General features: G+C 37.0%; 1 pseudogene; it reads left to right on the top strand.

Annotated features, from left to right (window-relative positions):
• The first annotated feature begins 3,568 nt into the window (after window positions 1-3,568).
• LOC122803865 lies at window positions 3,569-20,069 on the top strand (annotated as a pseudogene).
• Window positions 20,070-22,673: the final 2,604 nt, after the last annotated feature.

Here is a 22,673-nt window from a genome sequence, read left to right on the forward strand (position 1 = left end):
TATGTTCATTTTGAAACAAAGTGTACCTCTTAAATACCATGATTGCTTCCATAATTAAGCTGATCATATACCACCACATCTGGCTAGGTTCCTCACTCCAGTAAGTGTCTTTTTTTTAAACTCTACAACAATTGTTTTTTTTTATTTCTGAGAAGTATCATTCATATATTTTTTTGTGCAATAATTTGTTTTTTTATACAAAAGCAAACTGATATGTGTTAGCTGACACTGTATATTTTGATAGTACAATCATTTCTGCTTTTTGTGCAAAAGGAAACTGATACATGCTTGCTGTCTTTCTTTTAGCTTAGAACTGTAATTATAATAATAAGTTTGGAAAGACGGAAAGTGTTGGGGCAAACTTATTTCTCCCTCAGTGCTTCATTAGTATTTTTGGCACCATCCCATGGGTTTAGGGGTGTAAACACTGCCATCACTGTGTAGTATTGTACCGTGTCTATTTTAACAGAAATAACCTCAGCAGGAATATAAGCACTTGGTGACTAAAGAAAAACTCAACTGAGAAAACATTAGGTTGGAGTCATTTACTAGAAATGCAAATTTAAGCCTTAATTTTGTTATGGTAGAGCTATCTGGCTTCCTGAAATCAAATCACAACTGTCACAGACAGTAATGTTTTAAAATAAATAAGTCTGCACTTGTTATCCCTGCAAATAGGTCTACCAGTTCAACAACAGCTTTTTCTTTTATTTATATGATTGCAGGCAGGAGGCTTTACTTGTGTGTGCATTTATTAATACATTTATTAATATACACATAATATACACATTAATAATATGTATTAATAATACATTTATTATTTTTAATACATATTAAATAAATAAAATTAATAGCAGTTTCTTTTATTAACATGACTGCAGGCAGGCAGCTTTACTTGTGTGTTTATTTCTATTAACAGCAGCTTTTTTTATTTATATGATTGCAGGCAGGAGGCTTTACTTGTGTGTTTATTTCTATTAACAGCAGCTTCTTTTATTTCTATGATTGCACTGCATGCAGCAGACTTTACTTGTGTGTTTATTTATATTAACAGCAGCTGAGTTTCTTTTATTTATATGATTGCAGGCAGGAGGCTTCACTTGTGTGTGCATTTATAGTAGCAGCAGCAGCTTCTTGTGTGTGGGGGCATATTTTGGTTGTCTGTTCGTCAGTTTGCATTTGAAAGTTGGTATCCCACAATTCTATTGAAGTGGGTAGGGTTACATAATTATGTATGTAAATGTTATGTTAATCAGCATACAGATTTATACCAATTTGCATAGGCCTTTGTCCAGATTTTTGATGTTTTCAGGTTGAGAGGTATGATTATTATGTATCTTATTAAAGATTTTTTTTTGTAATGCCGAATGGTATTAATAGATCTAACCAAATTTTGGTATCTATATTAGGATTAATGCATTTTCTAAAACAATTGAAAATAGAATTTATAAAATTTAGTTTAGTAGGTTTTATCAAGTTATATTGTAAGCTGATACACAAGATATGCCATAACTTGTTGGATTCATCAGATAACATAAAGTATTTTAGTATGCAGTTTTTGTTTAGAAATATAGTAGAATGTAGTGATTTCCAGCTAGAAGAGCAGTTTGAATCTATCAAATGTATCATAAATTTGAAAACTGATGCTTTTATATATGTTTCTATATCTGGGAAGTTGATCCCTCCCTGTTCCTATGCTCTAATATGGTGAGTGTAAGCTATTCTGTTTCTATTAGGATGCCATAGAAATTTTAGTAATAATACATTTAAAATTTTCAAAAGCTGTTTGTCAGGTACTATGGGAATAGCTTGAGCTATATATAAAATTTTTGGAAGTAATATTTTTATTAACTGCAATCTATCTTCAACGGTTATATACATTTTATTCCACTTATTCACATAATTATTCATTATTTTTATGATGTTAATGTAATTTGTAGTTAAGGTTTCTTCTGAGTTTTTACATAAAATAATATCTAAATAGTTTAGAGTGGGTACTTGTTTGCCAATTATATGATCCCCATCTACTAGGAATTCCCCATTTTTATTTAATGCTATGAAGTTAGATTTTGTTTTATTAAAGTGGAGATTTGAAATTATATAACATTTTTCAACCTGTTTAATTCTTTTAAAGATTTTTTTGATTTCTGTAAAGTAAGGAACACATTATCATTAATAACATTATTTTAGAGTTGTATCGACCATATATATTAATACCTTTTATTTTAGAGTTGTCACATATTAAAGAGGCAAATATTTCTATTGCTAATGCAAATAAAATGGGAGACATAGGGCAACCTTGTTTAGTACCTTTAGTTAGAGGTATAGATTCAGAAGTAAAAGGTCCTAATTTTACATATGGTAGATTATTTTTATAAATATTTTTTTTAACAGAGTAATAAAAGAAAGAGGAAAATCATACAGTTCTAAGACTTTAAATAAATAGTCCCATTTTAAGGAATCAAATGTTTTTTCTATATCTAGTTCAATTATTCATGCTTCTTGATTCTCTCTATTCAATACATCAATAAGCATTAATATCCTTTGTATGTTATTGTATGTGTGTCTGTTGTGTATAAATCCAGTTTGATCTTCATTTATAATATGGGTCAAAGAGTTTTTAATTCTGTTAACTAGTATAGACATGAACATTTTATAATCATTGTTAAGAAGAGATATTGGTCTATAAGAGCTGCAGTGTGTAGGATCTTTGTTCTCTTTTATAATGGGTGTGATTAAGGAATATGTCCATGATGGTGGTATTGTGTTTTTAGTTTGGATTTCAAGTAAGGTTTTATGAAAAAGAATAGTTATGGAAGTCGGAAAAAGTTTATATAATTCTATAATAATTCCATCAATTTCTGGAACTTTATTACATTTACTTTCTTTAATCTTTTCTTTAACTTCTTTATATGAAATTAATTTTTGAATATAACATTTTAGTTTTTCTGGGATTTTCTTAATTTTGGGAATATTTGTTTCCACATTTAGTGGATTATTTTTGGAATTATTATCTTTATAATGTTCAGTATAATGATGTTTGAATGCATCTAAAATGTCACTTTTGTTTTTTTCCCTGAATGCTGAACACTGATGATGTTATTAGCTCTTGATTGTATTTTGATTCTCGTAGCAAAGTTATGCATGTGTTTGTGTGAAGATGAATAAGAGTTTAATTTTAATTTTTCTAGGGCTAAATTAGTTTTTATGGGATAGAATTTCATTATATTTTTTATTTAATTCAATTGTCTTTTTGTTGTTAGAGAAGTTTGCTGACTTTTGTGATTTAAAATAAATATTATCTGACACATCAAAGGGAACATTTTTGCTGACAGATCCATTCTTAACATTACTCAGCAGCTCAGTATAAAACATACAGTGCACAATCTAGGTTACTCATTAGGGGTAGCCAACGCACTTTTTCTTAAAGCTAGAAATCAGTTAACTGAGAGACACAAGTCGTTTTTCACATCTGGAAGGGAAATAGAGATAGAACAAGAGTGGATGGTGTTGGTGTAAGAGGGAACACATGCTCTAATATGTGCAGTATAATTAAACATTTTTAGTAATGGCACCCACAGGACAGGTCAGTGATACAGCAAAAAACCTGAGGAAGAGAATTTATGCCGTCCTCATGGGCCTGCAGGAGATGGCAAGGGTATTCAGGCACCAAAACTGACTGAACTTTATTGGGTCTGCCACCTTGCTACATGTGAAATTCTTAGAGCAGTGGTGGCTGCTTGGCCTGAGATGGGTAAAAGGTTCAATGCTACTATGGGTGCTAGGAAGCTGATGAGCAATGAGACAATGGTTGAACTGATTAAAAGCAACTTGTATTCACCACCCAGCAAGAATCAATTTCTCAAAAACACCAAATAAACCAAACTGACTGTGGTAAATACAATAACTAATAACCAATTAAAAACCACAAAATAACACTGTAGAGACAGTCCAGAATTAGCATAACACTTTTATTCGCCACTTTTGTCAAAATGACTTCTTCGAGTAAAAGTCATTCTGACAAAAGTGGTGAATAAAAGAGTGTTACACTAAGAATGGATTTCGTCTAGATGACTGCTTTCCATGCAGGGTGAAATAGCCAGAGATGTCCTACAACTTGCTCTAAAAAGAAAGGAGAATCTGAATTGCATAACAGAGTTCCATGTGAATGACTCACTACTTATAGGGAGGATATCTGGCAAACTGATCCATCCAGCAAGAGGTCACTCTTACCATGAAGAATTCACCTCACCAAAGGAGCCTATGAAAGATGATATCACGGGAGCACCCTTGAGTTGCCATTCAGATGACAATGAAAACACTTTAAAATTCCATCTGCATGCTTATCACTCCCAAACTACTCCTCTGATTGAGTATTACTGTAAACAAGGACTCCACTTTGCCATAGATGCAGCATGACTTCCCAATATTGTCAATGCAGGCATTTTCGGCTGTGTTTTCACAAGCCACATGTAAAGATCTTGTTATGTTTTCCACTGCTATTTTAGTCTATAAGTAAATTTATGCTTTTAAGCAGAATCTTTTGCACAAATTGTTACATCAAGCTATTGCATTTTAATTGTCTTCAGAGAAAGGGAAATTATTGAACATGTATATCTTATGTTTGGTATTTCAAATAATTTCTAATGTGTGTAGTTTAGTTTAGTTTAGCAATTTTTCCCTACTGATTGTTTTGTTGGTTTGCTAGATTTTTGTATAATCTAACTATAAAGAAACCTAACATATGAATAAGAAAAGCTTGTGGGCATAACTTTCCATCTGGGGCAAATACTCTTACACTGAGGATAACTTCCTTTTTTGGAAAGTGTATAGTGTATATTTTTGTGTTTGCTGTGAGTTAAAATGAGTTGAGAGGGGTTTAAAAACTTACATGTACATATTTTTGACTTGAGTTTTTTTCTTTTGAAATGAAAAGTCTGTAAAAACATAACAATCTCAAACAGAAATGAGAAGTTGCAAATGCATATAAGAACAGACTGACGAACATTAATAACAGCATGGTTGTAAACATATATTAAAAAATGTCATGTAGACTATGTGAAAGTAATAGCTTTTTATCATAAATGCTGTGAAAAACTGAAAGGCTGCCAGCCTAGCTAGACTGAATTTTGTAAATAATTGTATGTCATTGTAAATATTATTATAATCCACCGGCTTGTTTTTACAAATGTAAGAAAGCTAAATGTAAGAAAACTGTGTTATATAATGAACTTCAAAAACATAACCACAGTGCACCCTATTGGAAGAAAGCTGTTAAGTAAAGAATTACAATTGTGTTTGATCTCAAGCTCAGAGACAGGATGTCTGGGCCAGGAATTTTTTTCTGTTGTCTTAATTTAAGAGATAATTACTAAGATTTTACATGTAAAAGTGTCTTTTATTGCTGTGACTTCCTGGCCAGGTGCAGCTTACAAAGAAATGTAAATTCTGAGTTTCTGTTAGCCTGGGAACTAAAGGAGAAGTGATAAAAATTATGTAATGTGAAATGAGTCAGCAGTACTGTGTAGTATCAATTTAAGACTTTCTCAGAGAGAAGGATTGAGCATTTTGTATCTTGTCTGGGATCTAGTAAGAACATCCACTCACCAGCACTTGTTTGTTATGTATGTAAGTAGTATTTAGAACAGTGATTTCTCTTGGAGTGAAATAGGAATTTAGCCAGATTAGTCTAGCTGTTTTCTATATTTATGTCAGACTATCCTACAATATTGTTTTAAAAGTTTCCTGTGATCTCTGAACTCTTGATTAGCACTGTGTTAAATTGATGAGATTTGTCTTGTGTTTTTATTATTTATTATTAAATATTTTTAAACATTTCAACTGTGGCTGTTTTGTGTAGAGATAATTTAAGCTCTAGAGTACTTGCTTGTATTTGGTGATACTGTCCAAGCCACTCCAATAGTCTTGCTGTTCATCACACTTACTATTTGGATAACAGTAATATTACACAGTGAAATTGGTCAGCCTTTGGGAAGGACCTTATAGTAGCTGATAATAGTGGTTGGTAACAGTCGGTACTACCTTATAGTCTGGGCAGAAAGGGGGCATAGTTGGAGAATCTGTGCCAGCCTTCCCCAGGAGTGTCTGTGTGTCTGTATCTAAATCAAATCTTAAATTGTGTGTGTGTGTGTGTGTGTGTGTGTGTGTGTGTGTGTGTGTGTGTGTGTGTGTGTGTGTGTGTGTGTGTGTGTGAGCTACTTGGGCAGGGACATGAAGCACTGATTGGACAGAGAGGGTGCTGGGGGTTTTAGCTTGATCACTAGGCAAAGATCTGGACCCTATAGCTGTGCCAGTGGGGAGTCTTATTGGGGATCTGAGAGAAAGGGAGAAACCAGCCCCAGACTGACTGTGATCTCTGTGTGCTCGTAAGGAAAATTGTACTTTACCGTGTGTGTACTTATTATCCTCCCAATGTGCACATCCCTACTGGTGCTAGTGGTGAGGATTGAGACTCCTTGATTACTGGGCCAGTGCGCGGGCATCACAAATGCCTTATGACATAGATAATGGAATGTGAATAACAGTATAGGTATGGGCAGGAAGCAAAGAGTATAGAATTATATTAAGAAGTGTAGGGTGCAAATAGTAATCTTACAGGAAACACACCTGGCTAGAAATGAGCATGTGAATTTGGAAATTAAAGGATTTCAGAATGGATATGCATCAGAATATCAGGGACAAAGGAAAAGGAGGTATTAATATTGATTATGAGAGGGGCTCCAATAGTGATAGAAAAAAGAAGAAAGTTAGTAATAATAGATTTGTGTTTTCCTTCTCGCTACCAGTAATCATTCACAGTTACAATTCGTTAGCAAAAAACACTGAGGGAGTGGCTGCACTATGTTTACATCTGTTATACAGAGCCAAGATTTTGAAATTCAGCAGATCTAATGAGTTCACACCTCATTTGCATCTTTACTGGGCTCACAGGCCTAAATCTACACTATAAAAGGTAACTGTGTAGCTAGGGGAAATCGAAGGTGAGGAGACTTGTTTATGTGGATAACAGAGAAACAGACTGCTATTACTTTGGATTTATCTGCACAGAATACTATTGATCTTGATAAGGTATGATTACATTTTTCATTTATATACTGGTTATGCTCACATGTCACTAGGAAAAATATTCTATATATATGTGCATTAGCAAATGTTACTTTTATCTGTATGCATTTCTTAGAAGTTTACTGATGGCATGGGGATTTTTGTCAGGGCATTTTACTTTTGGAATGCACAGCCTTATTTAACTTTTATCACTAGTGTTAATATTACAAATTGCTGGCCACAGTAGAGGTGACTGTCAACTGCATAAAAATTAACGGGTTCCTATTAGAATGACGAAAATGCATTTTGTCAAATTCATTTTCATCGACACATGTAGAGCGGACAGGCTAGACCGCTTCGTTGCTTTGCCATGTTCTGCAATGTAGTGTGGTCCCTTGTCCAGTATAGCTCCCGAGCGTGAATGTGCAACAGTTACTGAACTTAGGGTTAGGGTGAGGATTAAGGTAAGTGCATATGTATGAAATTATTTACTGTTTTTTATTTTGCGTTAGATGTATGGTTGAGTTATGTGTGTATGTGTTTTCAGTTGTTTACTTTTGTTTTGGGGGGTAGAATTAGGGTTTAGTTAAGTGTGTATGTGTTTGGAACTGTTTATGTAAATGGGCAAGAGTTACTGACCTTAGGGTTAGGGTGCGGGTTATGATAAGTGCATATGTTTTAAAATGTTTACTGTTTTTTTTTTCTTTAGATCCATGGTTGGGTTACGTGCATATATGTATTTAGCTGTTTACTGTTTTTGGGGGGGTACAATTAGGGTTAGGGTATGTATGTATGTGTTTGGAAGTGTTTAATGTTTTTTTTTTTGGTTTGAACAGCGATTTATTTCCCTAGGAAAGAAATCTCTGTTCTGTGGTTTCGACATTTTCAGCTTTCGCTGAAAATGTGTTGATGAAACATCGTTCGCTGTTTTCAGCATTTGATGTTTCAATATAGATCCAAATTAACTGCTATGGGGTAAATATGTACACATGTTTTGGTGACAGTTTGTCTAAGAGCACTTATAAAAAAAATCACTGAAGTTTTATTCCTTTGTTTGGTATAAAAATGTAATTTGTTTGTTGTGTTAGGGGTGAAGGAGCCCAATTCCATTTCTATGTTGCCACAACCATATTGTTTGACAGAGGGTTGCTTTGCTATTGTCACTCATTGTTTTGGATCAAACCTTTGTCTGTGTGTGACTGTGATATGTTACAACCACATAACCTTTTTTATAATTGAATAACCTGAAAGTTTTTTGTTTCACCAGTGGGTAATATTGAAAAACTAATAATATGTGTTATATCTAAGCAGGACTTTTATTTGTGTGATATTTATGTGTAGTATCCTTTTGTGTTTTATGTCACCTAGGACTATGGCACCCAAGAATTCCAATCCCTTCAAACCCCCCTTCAGTGACCCCAAAAATGATGTGGTTGTCCAAGCATAATGGCAACATGGTGACTGTCTGCTTGAGGGAGGACGTGGGGATATATCTGGAAGAACGCAATTTTGGAACCAAAATTGTGAACGGTGTTAACGTTGTTGGGGGAAGCAACAGGACATATGATCAGGTGCATCATGGGGCCACTGATATGATTTCATCGGCATGGAGGAGAGCAACTGCAGTGGCCTATGGACAGCTGGCTACTGGGTCGGGGCCTGCTACAGAGCCACCACTGACTCCAAATGAAGACTTCCTGTCCACTGTCAGGGATCGAGAAAGCTCAGTGGAAAATGTAAAACAGCATGTATTTGATGTTGGTGCTGCTGTTTCAGGGAATACAAGTATGTCCTAGGAGGAGCTTCTAGGTAGGCTTACTTATGTCAATTTTTAAATATTTATTATATAGTAAAATATTGAAAGCAATACTTAAGTTGGCTTAAAAAGTTATTTTTTTGGGGGGATAGTTAACAACACACTCTGGTTCATTATACATGGGCTTGGGGTGGGCGTATCATCCAAGTTTCAGTTAAATGTATTGTTAATGAACTTCTATTGTGTACGTTGTGGATTTATTACTGAACTGGTGTGAATACACTTGTGCCAGTGAATTATTTCTCATGCTCTGTGAGCATTTGTGACTGTTTTTTTATTCTTCTGGAAGTGTTTTACCCAGTTGGAGCTGTGCTGAGTCGAACGGACTGCACATGTAATAAATTTTTGCTTTGGAAGCTATGGTGTCTATTTTCTGTATTGTTAATGAACATATAAAGGCCAAAATGTTTTCCCCCATTTTATTGTGATGATGGTGTCCTTAAAATTTTGCTTAACTTCTTCTAGTATCAGCTTCCCTAACAAGTGTGGAGTCATCTGCACCTGGTAAGCCAAACATTTTTATTTCAATACTGATGAGCATTTCACAGAAATATTAATTTATCCATATGTGTGAGGTGTGTGTCAGGACTGTTGTGCATATTGCTATACTGTGTGTGATAGTTTGTTAGCCTATCAGATGTAGCAGTGTAGCTATTAATTTATTTCCTTTGTTTGTTATTTATTGTCACAGGTGATCCTTACAGCGGAAGTGTAGGACTCTTACCACCTGATATCAGAGTATCAACAGACTTTGATGATGATGGTGGCCAAACACAGGAACAGTCGGGGGGTGCAAAGGTTGAATCTGACACTGAGGTTGACATTTAACTATCTCCTGTAATTCCATTGGACACAGCTAGTAGGCTTATGCAAACCCATTCCAGTGAGCCTTCAGATATTGGAGAGGTGGAGGGTGAGACACTTGATCAAGGCAGTGTGGTTACTGCAGCTTCAGTGCTTGTTGACTCTTGCCATAACCAAAATATGGACTAGGTGCCACACAGAAGGGTTGTTCAGGTTGCTCAGTGGAGACCTGCTGTCCATCCTCCACCTGATCCAGGTGTGGATGTGCCAGTGCAACTCCTGGCAGAGCTAGTTCTCAGGGTCAGGGATGAGATGATGAGCTGTCACCTCTACCATGCATGGCTCACACCTATCCAACATACTAGGACAAAGAGCTAGCACAGTGCTTGGCTGTGTTCTTGTAGACACTCACACACCAATTTCACCTGGAGTGCCCTTACAGACACACACACGCTCACACAAATGCACACACACGCACATACACGCACATGCACACACACACACACACACACACACACACACACACACACACACACACACACACACACACACAAACACGCACACACGCACACACACACACACACACACACACACACACACACACACACACACACACACACACACAACACACACACAAACAAAACAGTTAAATGGGTCAGTTGTGAGGTTTAAAGTCCATTCTGTCTCAGTGGCCATTTGATACTTTCTCCAAATGTCTGTTCCTCTTACTTACTCACACCCACTCACTACTGTTTGTGTCAACGTAGGCCTCATGCCCCCCCCCCCATACAAGCACACACAAGACCCTGTGCAAGTAGTGCTAACTGTGCCATATCTGTTTTCTATCATTTAGATTCAGGGATCAATAAGTCCTTTTTCTGATATTCAGTGTGCATAACTGACTTAGTGCTTAGTATATCGGGTTTTGTGTTGCTGTTTTGCGAATTATACTGCTTTTTTACAGGTTTTTGTAATGTGTACATCACTGACAAGCTGCTAGACCAACAAAGCTAGAGCAAGCCATAAACAGAAGTGTAACAAACCACAAGAAGGAAAAAAACTAAATACAACAAACCACACTGGAGCCAGAATCAGGTTGAGCACTTTCATCCTGTTTATTACAGAACTTCCTCAGAACTAAAATTCCATTACAGCCATTGCCTTTTATAAAACCAATTCATTATGATATCATTTCCCTAACTGATTCTTAATCATCATAAAGTGGAAAACATAAAAAAAAAAAAAATATATATATATATATATATATATATATATATATATATATGTACACATTTACAAACATCTGCTAAATCAAATAAATACAACATTAAATGTGAATATTCAAACCTATCAAAAATATAAATTTATAAATATCTCTATGTATATTAGAACTGTATGCATGTATTTGTACTTAATTATTCACATAATTCACATAATTCAAATGGCTTTTCACAGAAATTTTGTCATTAATGCCTGGATTTACACCCGCCCTTTGAAAAATCTGCCATTTTAGCTCGATATTTTCTAAAAAATAATTGAAAGAACCTACAAATGTGTCCTTTTTAACTTTTTCTACTACAAAGAAAGTCTTCTTCTTCTTCTTTCAGCTGCTCCTGTTAGGGGTCGCCACAGCAGATCATCTGTTTCCATTTCTTCCTGTCCTCTGCATCTTGCTCTGTCACACCAACCACCTGCATGTCCTCTCTCACTACATCCATAAACCTTATCTTAGGCCTTCCTCTTTTCCTGTTACCTGGCAGCTTCATCCTTAGCATCTTTTTCCCAATATACTCTGCATCCCTCCTCAGCACATGTCCAAACCAATGTAATCTTGCCTCTCTGGCTTTGTCTCCAAACCTTCCAACCTGGGCTGACTCTCTAATATACTTATTCCTAATCCTGTCCGCCCTCATCACGCCCAGTGCAAATCTTAACATCTTTAACTCTGCCATGTTCAGCTCTGACTCCTGCCTTTTTGTCAGTGCCACTGTCTCCAACCCATATAACATAGCTGGTCTCACTACCCTCTTGTAGACCTTCCCTTTCACTCTTATTGGTACTCGTCTGTCACAAATCACTCTTGACACTCTTCTCCACCCACTCCACCCTGCCTGTGCTCTCTTCTTCACTTCTCTTCCACACTCACCATTACTCTGAACTGTTGATCCCAAGTATTTAAACTCATCCACTTTCACCACCTCTACTCCCTGCATCCTCACCATTCCTCTATCCTCCCTCTCATTCACACACATATATTCTGTCTTAGTCCTGCTGACCTTCATTCCTCTTCTCTCTAGAGCATATCTCCACCTCTCCAGGGTCTCCTCCACCTGTTCCCTGCTCCCACTACAGATCACAATGTCATCTGCAAACATCATAGTCCATGGGGACTCCTGTTTGATTTTGTCTGTCAACCTGTCCATCACCATTGCAAATAAGAAAGGGCTCAGAGCTGATCCTTGATGTAATCCCACCTCCACCTTAAACACATATGTTACTCCTACCACAGACCTTACTGCTGTCAGACTACCCTTGTACATATCCTGTACCACTCTTACATACTTCTCTGACACTCCTGACTTCCTCATACAATACCACAACTCCTCTCTAGGCACCCTGTCATATGTCATATGTTTTCTTTAAGTCCACAAAGATGCAATGCAACTCCTTCTGACCTTCTCTGTACTTTTCCATCAATACTCTCAGAGCAAACATCGCATCTGTAGTGCTCTTTCCTGGCATGAAACCATACTGCTGATTACTAATCATCACCTTCCTTCTTAACCTAGCTTCCACTACTCTTTCCCATAACTTCATTCTGTGACTGATCAATGTAATCTCTCTGTAGTTACTAGCTCTGCACATCACCCTTATTCTTAAAAATCGGTACCAAAACACTTTTTCTCCATTCCTCAAGCATCTTTTCACTTTCCAAGATTTCATTAATCAAACTAGTTAAAAACTCCACTGCCATTTCACCTAAACACCTCCATGTTTCTACAGGTATGTTATCTGGACCGACAGCCTTTCCATTCTTCATCCTCTTCATAGCTATCCTTACTTCCTCCTTGCTAATGCACTGCACATCATGATTCACTATCAGTACATCATCCAACCTTCTCTCCCTCTCATTCTCTTCATTCATCAGCCCCTCAAAGTACTCTTTCCATCTGCTCAGCACACTCTCCTCGCTTGTGTGTTTCCCTCATTATCCTTTATCACCCTTGCCTGCTGCACATCTTAACTAGCTCAGTCCCTCTGTCTAGCCAATCAGTACAGGTCCTTTTCTCCCTCCTTAGTGTCCAACCTTTCATACAACTCTTCATACGCCTTATCCTTAGCCTTCGCGACCTCTCTCTTTGCCATGCACCTCATCTCTTTATACTCCTGTTTACTTTCTTCATCTCTCTGACAATCCCACTTCTTCTTCGCCAACCTCTTTCTCTGTACACTCTCCTGTACTTCCTCATTCCACCACCAGGTCTCCTTGTCCTCCTTCCTCTTTCCAGATGTCACACCAAGCACCTTTCTAGCCATCTCTCTTACTAGCTCTGCTGTAGTTACCCAGCTATTCAGTAACTCTTCACTGCCACCCAGTGCCTGTCTTAACTCTTCCCTGAACTCCACCTCACAATTACCCTTTTTCAATTTCCACCATTTGATCCTTGGTGCTGCCCTCACACTCCTCCTCCTCTTCTTGATCACAAATGTCATCCTACAAACCATCATCCTATGCTGCCTAACTACACTTTCCCCTGCCATCACTTTACAGTGTCCAATCTCCTTCATACTGGCCCTTCTACATAAGATATAATCCACCTGTGTGCATCTCCCTCCACTCTTGTATGTCACCCTATGCTCCTCCCTCTTGTTAAAATACGTATTCACCATAGCCATGTTCATCCATTTTGCAAAATCCACTACCATCTGATTTTCTGCATTCCTTTGCTTAACACCATACCTACCTATCACTTCCTCGTCCTCTCTGTTCCCTTCACCAACATGCCTACTGAAATCTGCTCCAATCACCACTCTCTCACCCTTGGGTACAGTCATCACCACTTCATCCAACTCACTCCAAAATTTTTCTTTCTCATCCAGCGCACATCCAACTTGTGGAGCATATGCACTAACAACATTCATCATTACACCATCAATGTCCAGCTTCATAAACATCACTCTATCTGACACTCTTTTCACCTCCAAAACCATCTTAGCATACTGTTCCTTCAGGATAACCCCTCCACCATTTCTCTTCCCATCCATACCATGATAAAACAATTTCAACCGGCCTCCGATACACCTAGCCTTGCTCCCCTTCCATCTGGTCTTTTGCACACACAATATACCAATCTTTCTTCTGTCCATCGTATCAGCTAGCTTTCTCCTTATACCAGTCATACCTCCAACATTCAAAGTTCCGAATCTTACTACCACAGTCCTAGCCTTTACCTCCCTTTGAGCATGCCTTCCCCCTCTTCTCCTCCTTTGGCCAACAGTGGCCCAATTTCCGCCAGCACCCTGTTGGCCAACAGTACTGGTGGCAGTCGTTGTTAACCCGGGCCTCGACTGATCCAGTATGTATATCTGTACTGCTGTCCGCATGTATGATTTGGCAAAATTTTATGCCGGATGCCCTTCCTGATGCAACCCTCTGCATTTATCCGGGCTTGGGACCAGCAAAGAAATGCTGGCTTGTGCATCCCCAGTGGCTGGGTTCCACTACAAAGAAAGCAAACTCCTTAAAATTTGTGCACTTCACTGAGTGCTTAGCCAACGCATTACTTAAATCCTTCCTTTTAATAGCTAACACATGCTCTCTAACTCTGAGATTCAATTTTCTAATAGTTTTACCTATATAGAAATTCTCACAGCTGGAGCACACTGCAAGGTACACCAGTCCCTCACTTTGACAATTATATCTTCCCTTTGCTGTTAAAGTGTAATTTAAATGTTTAAAATGATAATTTGTACTCTCATCATAAACCTACACTGAGTACAATTAGTACATGGAAATGTACCAAAGCAAGTGAAATTGTCATTATTCTTTCCACATTTAGATCCGCTTTCCAACAATTCCTTCAAATTTTTAGTTTTTTTGTTAATAAATCTTGGCTGGACTCTCACTACTTTACTTAGTTCTTCATTACCCAAAATAATTTTCTAATTTTCACTATCTCCTTAATCCTAGACCCATCTGTAATCATAGGAACAGGAAAAGCATACTTTCACATCTCTTCCCCAACTTCATTACATTTAGGTGTAGCATTAATATGAAATCCAACTTTTAGGATAGAGGAAAACCTATTATACCATGACCCCCCGTTAATATTCCAAAATGTGCATGCTGATTGGTTAGCGTGCACGTTGTAAATCGACTTATACTAATGGAAAAAGGTCCAGTCGCCCGGACTTTTTCCATTAGTATAAGTCTCTTTTAAAACACTGTCTCGCTATGTTAAAAGAGTTTAACATAGCGACACAGGTTTAAAAAAGCAACGGAGATCTCCGTTGCTTATTTTAAAGCTGTCTCGCTATGTTAAACCCATTTAACATAGCGAGACAGGTTTAAAAAAAAAAGCAACAGAGAAAGCAAGATCCCCATTGCTTTTTACTGTTTCGCTATGTTAAATGGGTTTAACATAGCGAGACAGCTTTAAAATAAGCAACGGACATCTCTGTTGCTTATTTTAAAGCTGTCTCGCTATGTTAAACCCATTTAACATAGCGAAACAGTAAAAAGCAACGGAGATCTTGCTTTCTCCATTGCTTTTGGCCACAGCTCTGATGTACTGCGTAGGCATGCGCAGTACATCAGAACTGCCACGGATACCAGACAGCTGCGGAAGGGCAGCAAAGAGGCATTATACAATGCCATTATTTAAGAAAAGTAATTATTTCTTTTCTTAAATAATGTCATAGTATAATAGCAATAACCCACTTCTGGGTGTGGGTAATGCGGGATTTACCCACACCCAAGCGTGGGTTATTGCTATAATCCCTCTATTATTAGTGATGCAACCAATAACTTCATCTAGATTCCTTTGGTCATATCCTCTATCAATAAATAATTGTCTAAGAAAATTGACTTCACTGATGAAATTATTCTCTTCACTAATCATCCTACTAAGCCTTATGACTTGTCCTTTGAAGATGTTAATCTTCATATATTTGGATGAAATATTTCAAAATGTAAATAATTATTAGTGATTTTTTTTACGCTAGATGTTACTACTAAATTATTTTTTATTGATGTCAATACTTATTTTAACATCAAGAAAGTTAACTTCCATTCCAACATTTCCAATAGTAAATTTAAGCCAAGTCACCGTTCTATTAAGTTCATTGAAAAAAATCAACCAACTGTTCTCTACTACCTTCCCAAATAAAAAACAGGTCATCAATATATCATTTGTAGTACCTTACATACTTGAATAGTTCCAGTTGAGTAAGGAACTCGAGTTTCCACCAACACATGACTAAGTTGGCGAACACTGGTGCAACATGTGCACCCCTCACAACCCCACTTGTCTGTTGGTAAACTCCTTCTCCAAACATAAAAAAATTGCTCATTAACACTAGCTCCATAAGCTGACATACCACAAAGATGTCTTGTTTAAGACATTTCCTGTGTTTATTTAAGTAAAGCCCCATAAATTCTATACCTTCTGTTTTTTTCTATTGCAGTATATAATGAACAAATGTCAAATGTACACAGCACAGTCTCACCCCCCTGAAATTCATATAACCTCAACTCATCTAGAAACATCCATGAGTCTTTCAGAAACCATTTACTATTCTGCACAATAGGATTAAGTATTTCATCTAAATAAATAGAAAATGTTGATGTTTTACTACGTGGGGCAGACACTATGGGTGTGAACGGGGGGGAGGGGTTGTTCAGCATTCTGATGTATTTTGGGAATTCCAAACAAAGTCCCCAGTTATGGTTGTTCAACACTGAGAAATTTAAAGAGATAAATAGTAATGTAGTGTTGATGTAATAAATCCAGTAATATTAAATCAACTTTCTGAAACTTTTTTCTAACTACATCTTTAGAAACCTTTTTGTATTTGTCTGTCAGCCAACATATTACCTATAATTTTATTATACTTAGCAACATCATGATGACCAGGCCCTGCCCTTTATCTGCTTTCATGTATTTAATATCACTGTAAGAAATTAAAGGTTTTAAAGCAACAAATTGTTTTTCTGTCAAATTTCTATCAAGGTTGGATTTATTAAACCTACCAAAATTATGTAAGTTATAAATATCATTCTCACAAATCATAGAAAAGGTATTCAACGTGTTAACCAATGATGGGTTAACATTACTTTTCTTTTTCCACTGACTGATGTTACTAGTAGGCATGCCATGATAAAGATATTTCAAATTTAATTTTCTGACATATAGCTTAAAATCTAAAACAGTATCTTAAAACAGTATCTGTAATTTTAGCCCTATGTTCATAGGTTCATAGGTTGGTACTAGGCTATTAGCCCTAGGGCCTATACAAGCCTAGCCATAACAATTCCCTGGATATTTCTTCCCACAATATTTACTTCCCTGAACCCCTGTCTAGCAGGGCGACTGACATGATCCCCGGGGTGAATTTCCTATCTCCTATCCAATCATCAAGGTTCCTTTTTAAGAAGGCCAAGGAGGTGCTCTGCTTGACATGTATGGGCAGTCTATTCCAGAGTATGGGGAGTCTCTGAGTCAGGCACCTATCCCTCTAGCAGGTTTTGTTCATTGTGATGACAAGGTTTAGATCCCTGGAGCATGTGGCTCTGAGGGATTGGGATTTCCTTAAGTGAAGCATGTCCAACAGCTCAGGGTTTGACATCACCTTGTATGTTAAGCAGAGATCACCTCTGAGTAGACGATATGCCACAGAGTACAGCTGAAGTTTTTTTAAATGGTCAGCATAAAGCATCTGCTTTAGGCCTGTGATTCTTTTAGTGAGGTATTTCTGTGGCCTTTCCAGCTGTTGCAGATGTCTTGTGAGGTACATATCAAACGGGGCGTTGTACTATATAATGGGTCTAATGAGGGACAAGTACAGTGGGACAATGACCTCCTTTTTTCTGGATGAAAAGCCCTTAGTGATGAGGTCTGCCTCATAGAAGGATTTCCTGACTGTTGTGGAGATGTGGTTATCGAAGGTGAGACCACTGTCTACCTGTGTCCCTAAGTCTCTCATCACACTTTCGGTGTTTAGTGTACTGCCACCTATGTGGTAATTCATGGGTACATGTTTTTTCCCAAAGGGGATAACTATACATTTCTTGCCATTAAGCTTGAGCCCATGGCTCTGGCACTAAGCATCTGTTTCTCTAAGGCCCTTTTGTAGAATATCCACATCATTTGGGGATTCAATAATGGCTCCCAGTTTGCAGTCATCTGTGAACTTTGTTAGCCAAAGTCCCTTAGTGTTGGCCTGTACTTCAGAGAAGTAGATGCTGAAAAAGAGCGGTCCCAGGACTGAACCCTGAGGTACTCCACTTGTCACTTGTCTGGAGCTGGATTTGGAGTCGGCTTCTTTTACAGTCTGGGTTCTGTCAGTAAGCCAGCTGGCAACCCATCAAATGGCATAGGGATTTATGCCCAGCTTCGTAAGTTTATCTATGATTCCAGAATGGGGGATGGTGTCAAAGGCATTGGCAAAGTCCAGATAGGCTGTTTGGATTGCCTTACCCTCATCCACAGCTCTGGAGACTAATTCAAAGAAGTCAATCAGGTTCAGGAGACAAGAGCGGCCCTTCACAAACCCAAACTGGGTGGGGTCCAGTGTTTGAAGGTTGCCAATGTCTTTGTTTATAAGTTCCATGATAATGCATTCCATGCCCTTGCAGATCAGGCTCGTCATACTGATGGGGTGGTAGTTCCTGGGATCCAAGGTGGATCCCCCTTGTTGAGTGTAATAACTGTAGCTGTGCGTCACTCAGAGAGCATGAAGCATGAGGTGAGGCTATGATTAAACATGACAGTTAGGTGAGGTGCCAGTTCATTTTGTAGTTCATGTAGTACAAAACGAAAATGTGTAGAGTTTTTTACATTAAACTTCTTTTACGTTAAAGTATTTCGTCTGCAGCTGTTAGATATCCTGTTTTCGTTTGGTTTGTTACTTCAGTGTTTTTGCCTGCCTTGCCTGTTTGCATCGTTTGTTTCAATATGGCAACTGGATCTTCCAACAGCCCAACTAGTCCGAACCTTTTTGGGGGGACACAACAATCAGAACCTTTGGATATACCTTTTTTATTAAATACACTTACTCAGAGAATTGATAATATTGTTTTTTGACTTGATTCGGTCGACAAGCGACAGAGTGAAGTGCAAGCTATAAATAACTGTTCAAATGGCTTGAACTACCAGAATTTATGTATTCAAAATCCATTAGGATCTACACTAACTCATGAACATGGAACACAGTCTAGTGGGGCTCCGATACCACTGGGTCAACCACCTCGTTCGAATGCTAGTCCTTCAGTAGCATCAGGAGCTGGTAATTTAGGTACCACAGAGCTTATTGGCGTTCCATCATTTCTTGATTGGGTGAACAATACAGTGAAACTTTCTTCTGGTTTCACTTATAACCAGGAACGATTGGCTCTAAATACCACCTCTCCACAAGTGAGTATGCATTTAATTGCTGAGAAACTGAAACTGTTTGATGCGAAACTTATTAAATTAAAAAAACTTCAATTGGAAGTAGTGTACTTCAATGTTTAACTGAAAAATTGGTGCCTAAGGGGCTTCGGTACCACCAATTTCCGACTGGGTTGATACCAGATTCCCTGTTTCATAGGGAGTTAATAACATTATTTGACCAACAAGGTTTCCAATTAATGGAATTGATGGTCAAGCATTATTCATTACAAATTGACAGTATTTTGAAGGAGGTCGATGACTTGGATAAAAGAAATTAAAGCAGATTTTGATTTTGACACATATAGATTTGATTATAGTAGAGTTTTCACTAGTATTGAACAACTGCTTGATAGACTTAAAAATAACAAAATTAAAAGATGAACCGTGACCGTTTGGCTTACAGCAACGGAGCAGCCTATCCTAAACCACAGATGGCTCAGATCTGGCAGGTTAACAGCCTAGTGGAACCTACAAGTGATATTAATACATCTAACAACCTTCACCATTCTCCACTAATTACTGACAGTGATGCCAATAACACTAATACAGCAGACACAGTCAAACATAGTGAAAGACTTCGATCTAACAACATTCAGTCTAATGGCCAAGTAAATAATAACAACTGGTCTGTTACAAATCTTCAGATGGACTCAAACTCCAGGTCCACGTCAGGACCACGCCGACCCCAGAATCAGAGGAACAAAGAGTGGAACAATCGTCGGAAGAGATAGCAGTAGTGGACCCGATACTAATAAACCTGTCATTCTTACTAATTCAAAGGGGGACTTCAACATTTATAACTTCTCTTTGACTATTATTGAGCCTTCCTTGATTGATTTATTGGCAAAGGGTAACACCTTTGTCCCGAGTAAGAACATTAACATTGCTAAAACTTTGATTGACCTAAAATGTTTTGTAAGGAAATTGAATTTATCCATCCTTTTAGGTAACATGGACTTTTCTAATAGTATGTTTAAACCAACAACCAACCAACCAACAAGTACATTTAACCCTCCTTTACATCCATTATTAAGTTTATTTGAGAATGTGTACGAATTAGATATTAGACATATACCATATGCACGAGTACACAATAGTACCTATAGGCAAAATAACACAAGTTTCGAGCAAATGCAAGCATTAAAATTGCTTAGGTCTTCACAAGTGCGAATTGTTAAACCAGACAAAGGTAGTGGCTTAGTAATTTTTGATGTCACTGATTATAATGATAAAATGGATGCATTGTTAAACAATGATGCTTACACTATGTCATCAGTGAATGAAATGAATATCGCACAGTCTAGGATTAGGAGTTATTTTAGGGATGTTTATAGAAACTAAAATTGATTTGGATACATTTAATTATATTAACATCCCTTACCCTAAAACGCCAATCATGTTTGGTATACCTAAAATTCATAAGGATAGGTATAACCCCCACCCCATGAGGCCACTCATTGATAGTAGAGGTTCTTTGACATACCCTTGTGTGAAGTTAGTTGATTCAATACTACAAAAATACCTTAAACTAGAACCACAAGTATGCAAAGACTCATGGTCTTTTTTGCAGAACCTAAATAATTTATAAGTTAACCAAGATGACAATTTCTTAACTATTGACGTCGTTGATTTATATACCTCTATCGCCCATTTAGAGGCAGTAGAGTGGATTGCGCTATCACTTAAAAACAAAAATGCACCTCAAGGAGACATCGATTTAGTAACAGAAATTATAGACATCATTCTTACCAATAATTTTTTCATATTTAATGGTAAGATCTTTTTACAAAAACATGGGGTAGCCATGGGATCCCCTTGTGGGGCCAGCAAATCTTTGCATGGCATATTGGAAAAAGTTATTCATTTGTGATAAACCTGAAATTAAAGCCTCTTTAGTGTATTACACTACATTCCTGGATGACATTTTTATCATTTTTAGAGGTATTGAGAACAAAGCACTACAACTTGTAGATTACTTCAACTCCACTACAACATTTTTTAAGTTTACGCACAAATTTGACTCTGTTAGTATTGACTATTTGGATGTCAATTTAATGAAAGATGCAACAAATAGGAGATACTTTTCTGAGATTTATAGAAAACCTTCTTACTGTAACTCCTTCTTGCATTACACCAGTGCCCATCCACATATGCAAAAACATTCTATAGTTAAAGGTCAATTTATTAGGGCAGCAAGAATGTGTTCAATGGAATGTGATTTTACAACTGAATGTGAACTTTTGAAGGACATGTTTTACAACAGGGGTTATCCTATTTCCTTAACAGATGATTTATTTGAAGAAATTAGCAGTAAACAACACAGAGGAGTTATTACACCACTTTTACCATTATTAAATGTCAGTCAAGAGTCATATGCTGAGGCTTCTTTAACACTTAATATAACTGACATCAACCAATTGTCTTTGACTATTAGTGACACTTTGTTTAATAACATGAAAAAAGATATGAACAGCCAGGCAGTCTCCACCTTATAGTGCGTGTTTTATAACTGCCTTTAATAAAGATAGCGAACAAGTAAAATTAATTCTATATAAAAACTGGTCCTTTTTACATAAGGACAGTTTATTAATGGATAGAGTTGATCAGCTTCCTAAAGTAGTTTACAGAAGAGGAGTAAACTTGAAAAGCCTCCTTGAAAGCAAAAATACTAGACCTAGTTCGAGACTTAATGGTACCTTCATATGAAGGGCATGTAGGATGGGTAAGTTCATCAAGACTGGAAACTCATTTAAGGTAGGAAACAATGGCAAGTTTTATATTAAACATAAAATGAATTGTGAATCTAAGGGTATTATCTATCTAGCAAGTTGTAACAACTGTCCGGCGTTTTACATAGGTAAAACTGACCGGAAGCTCATTGAAAGGATTTACGAGCAATCATATGCAATAACTAAAAACAGAAACGAAAATGCTCTAGCTAAGCATATTTCTTTAAATAATGGACACACTTTTGTATTCCAAGCCATTGACCAGTTAGTACCAGTCATTAGGGGTGGTCCTCACTCAGTACTCCTTGAAGTACGAGAACTAGAATGGCAACTAGCCTTGAATGCATTTTCATTCCCTGGTTTGAACGATAATTGCAACATTTCTTGTTTACTTAAATTAAAAAATCTCATGAGGTGAATTCATTTTCAAGAGTTAGTGTGAATTTACCAATTATAATCAATTAATAATTATATTTTAGTAAGGGAATATACTTATTCCACATTTATATAAACATATTTTTTACTACCTAAACTTTTTATGAATTCACATATTAACAGTGAATTAAGTTAATTACCCACTGTTTGGTACACCAATACATTGTTTAT

The sequence above is a fragment of the Protopterus annectens genome, chromosome 6.part0 (genome assembly GCF_019279795.1).
Source record: "Protopterus annectens isolate FY-2018-M chromosome 6.part0, PAN1.0, whole genome shotgun sequence".
Classification (NCBI taxonomy): domain Eukaryota; kingdom Metazoa; phylum Chordata; order Ceratodontiformes; family Protopteridae; genus Protopterus; species Protopterus annectens.